Here is a 3,937-nt window from a genome sequence, read left to right as displayed (position 1 = left end):
GAACTTGCCTTACTTCTGTTTTCCTGAGGAAATTCTCTGCAGTGAAGAGAACTGCTACTAGTCTAGACTTAATTCAGACCAACAAAGAACTGAAGTGATGGGGGAACTATGATAGTGACTGCGATATTTTGAAGTACAGGGTAGGAAATACCTTGAGCAGGAAAGCAGATATCAATAAGTTCCAAGGAAGATATGGCAAACACTATAAACAGAAACATGGGTCCTGAAGAATGGAAGATTCTGAAAGATGAAATTATTATTATGCAATTTAAAGCTTTTTTTTTTTTTTGTCAGTCAGTTTTTAGTTGTATTTGACTCTTTGTAACCCCATTTGGGATTTTCTTGGCAAAGATTCTTGTGCAGTTTACCTTTCCCTTCTTTAATTCATTTTACAGATGAGGAAAATGAGGTAAACAGGGTTAAATGATTGGGTCATACAACTATAGTAAGTGTCTGAGGCCAGATTTGAACTCAAGAAAATGAATCTTCCTGACTCCAGGCCCAATATTCTACTCACTGCACCACCTCGCTGTAATTTAAAGCATTTCAATGAGATAAAAGGGAGAAGGAAGAAAGGAATCTCAAGAAGCCAATGTGATTGCATAGGGACCTCTCTGAAGAGCTTGGATTTTTAAAAGATAAAACACAAAATATGGATGTGTTAGGGACAAATAACCAAGGAAAAAGCCAAAATGATTAAATGTAAAAAAGACTCAAAATGGATAAAAACTAAGAGTTATATCAACAACAACAACAAAAGACTCTTTTTAAAGCTTATAATTGGGTAAAAATGAATGAATAAAAAAGATATTATTAGGAGCTTACTATATACCAAACACTTTTTAAGTGCTGGGTATACAACTAGAACATAGAAGCAATTCTTGTTCTCAAGCAATTCACATTTAACTGGAGAAACATTTAAGAGGGTTCAGTTACAGGGAAAATGGAAGGCCTGTACAAATCCAGAGGGTGCAGTGCTAGTGACAAGGCCTGGGATTATGAGAATGAATCAGCACACCATCTGGAGAATATAGCAGCAGGGCAAGATAAAAGAGGCTCCATGGACCATAATGGTATGCAGCATCAGAGCAAATAGTAATGTCTTACAGTTCAGTTATTTTCAGTTATATCTCATTCTTCAAGACCACATTTGGAGAGGTTTTGTTTTGTTTTGTTTGGGGTTTTTTGTTTTTGTTTTTGGCAAAGAGTGGTTTGCCATTTCATTCTCCAGCTCATTTTCTAAATAAAGAAGCTGAGGCAAATAGGGTTAAGGGACTTGCTCAGAGTCACACAGTTAATAAATGTTTGGGGTCAAATTTGAATTTAGGAAAATGGATCTTTCTGACTCCAGTCCCAGTACTCTACACTATGTGCCATCTAGCTGTTCTGTCTTACTGTAAGGTCTTACTGTCTTTCAATTTATCAGAAAAATTACAATCCAGTTGATTACTCCCTGTTCATACTTCTGAGCAACTATGTCCAAAAAGGGCTCGGTATACCAACTTTTTGGGGGTGGGAGAGAGGGAAGAATCAGTTCTGAGGGTCTAGGTAGGAATTCTTTGTTTCTTGAAGGAATAGAGAGCAGCTAGGGCCACTCAAATAACTCAGAAATACTAGGAATATACTATAGAAATACTATATATATAATATAGTATTCTATATATATATATAAATACTAAGAAATAATAAGGAGCAGCTAGGTGGCACAGTGGATAGAGCATCAGCCCTGAAGTCAAGAGGACCTGAGTTTAAATGTGGTCTCAGACACTTAACACTTCCTAGCTGTGTGACCCTGGGCAAGTCACTTAACCCCAATTGCCTCAGCCAAAAAAAAAGAAAAAAGAAAAGAAAAGAAATACTAGATGTGCAGATTTAGAGAATCCAACCCAAATGTTCACAATGACTATGTATGTCCATTCTGTGGTCAAGCATCCCAGCTTGTATTGGTCTGAGCAGCCACCGTCAGACACACTGTAACTTGACTCTTAACGTCGTGATGTGATTGTGGTCCTCTTCAAGAACAAAAAACAATGACCAACCAACAAAGGGAATCATACCCTTACCTATGGGGGCTACTTTTGAGCTACTTCAGTTCTGCTTTGCTCACTATTCAGCTTGGAGTAGGGAAAGGGAAGGAGTGGTATTAGCTGAAAAGCTTAGAGAAGAGCATTCTTCAGTACTTTTTCTGGTGTCCATACAGTTTAGGAGTGGCCTGAGACAGATGAAAAGACTAGGTGAGGTTTGGGCTAGGACCTATTGTTGGCCAGTCAATGAGACCCAGAGCTATCTGGGTTTAAGGCATGGTCCTTAAGAAATAAATCTGATCCATAATCTCCAAGATACCTTTTCAGGTTTCTAAGATAAAAATTTATATTACTTTGGGCAAAGCACCCACAGATAAGGATATGATTCCCTGTGTTGCTTGGTTGTTGTCCTTTGTTCTTGAAGACCACGTGAAGGCCACGATATTAAGAGTCAAATTAGTGTGTCTCACTGGCTGATTAGACCAACAGAAGCTCAGAACGTTCTACTGTAGGATGGGCATAAATAATCAATGTGAACATTTGGATTTTCGAACTCTGTAATCTCGGATTTCTTTTGAGATAATTCTGCTTTGCTCGGAGAGCACTGCACCTTCTCTGATGAGGGGACATCATGCTTGGCGGTCCTATGCCATGTCTCCCATGTTACACAGTCAATTCCAAATCTCTGAGAGATCTTGAGAGTTTCCTTATATCACTTTTTCTGATCATGTGAGTGCTTGATCTGTGTGAGTTCTCCATAAAATATTTTTTTTGGGCAAGTGTACATTTGGCATTTGAATAATGTCAGTCCATCATAGTTGTGCTTTTTGCAACAGAATTGAAAAAGGATCTCAGTTTCTGATAGCTTCTCCTGGGAGGTGATCTTCAGAATCTTCTTAAGACAGTTCAAATGGAAGTGATTCAATTTTCTGACTTAGTGTTCTATATATTGTCCAAGTTTTACAGGCATACAATAAGGAAGTCAGAACAATCGGTCTGGAAACCTACAGTTAATTAGTCTAATTCTTATGTCTCACATTTCTTTGATGCCTCTCAGACACTGAACTAGCTCTGCTAATGTATTTGACAACCTCATTATCAATATTTATAACCCTAGAAAATATACTGCCAAGGTAAATGAACTTATCCATAGTACCTAAAACTTTTCCATTTGCTGTAACCAATGGTTCCACACGTGGATGGGATGGTGCTGGCTGATGGAGCACCTCTGCTTTTTGGTGTTGATTGTTAGGCCAAATTAGCATAAGTAACAAAGAATCAATCCATATTTTGTTGTATCTCAGCTTCAGAGGCTTCAATCAGCTGCAAATAAAAAATCACGCACCATTTCGCTTTGGCCTGTAGCCTGTTCAAATTGAAGAATTTGCCATTAGTGCAGTAGGTGACCTTGATGCTGTCTTCATCCTCAGTGGAGGCATTTATGACAACATGATTGAAATCATCATGCTAAAAGGCATGGGAGGAAGCACATAGCCTTGTTTCACTTTATTGGAGACTGGGAAAATGCAAGAGCCTCATTCCTTATCCAGAACCTGGGCTAGCATACTGTCATGAAATTGATGTATAATACTGATGAATTTCACTGAAAATTGAATTTTCACATATTTTCATAAGCCTTCATGACTGACAGTATCTATCAAAGGCCTCATCAGATCTACAAACATTGGACAAGACCTCCGTTCTGGTCCTGGCATTTCTTCTTGAGTTGTTGGGCAGCAATCACGATATTGACTGTCCTTCAGCCCTTTGTGAAGTCATAAATCTACCAGGTGATGGATTAGCCAATTAAAGAGGACTCTGGCAAAAATCTTGCCAGCAATGACTAAGAGAGAGAGATCTCCCCCTTTTTCCTTTATAGAGACAGACAATGGAGGCATCCTCCTTTTGCCATG

Source organism: Sarcophilus harrisii, chromosome 1 (genome assembly GCF_902635505.1).
Source record: "Sarcophilus harrisii chromosome 1, mSarHar1.11, whole genome shotgun sequence".
Taxonomy (NCBI): Eukaryota; Metazoa; Chordata; class Mammalia; order Dasyuromorphia; family Dasyuridae; genus Sarcophilus; species Sarcophilus harrisii.
The sequence above is the reverse complement of the archived record's forward strand: the minus strand, read 5'-3'. Positions refer to the sequence as shown.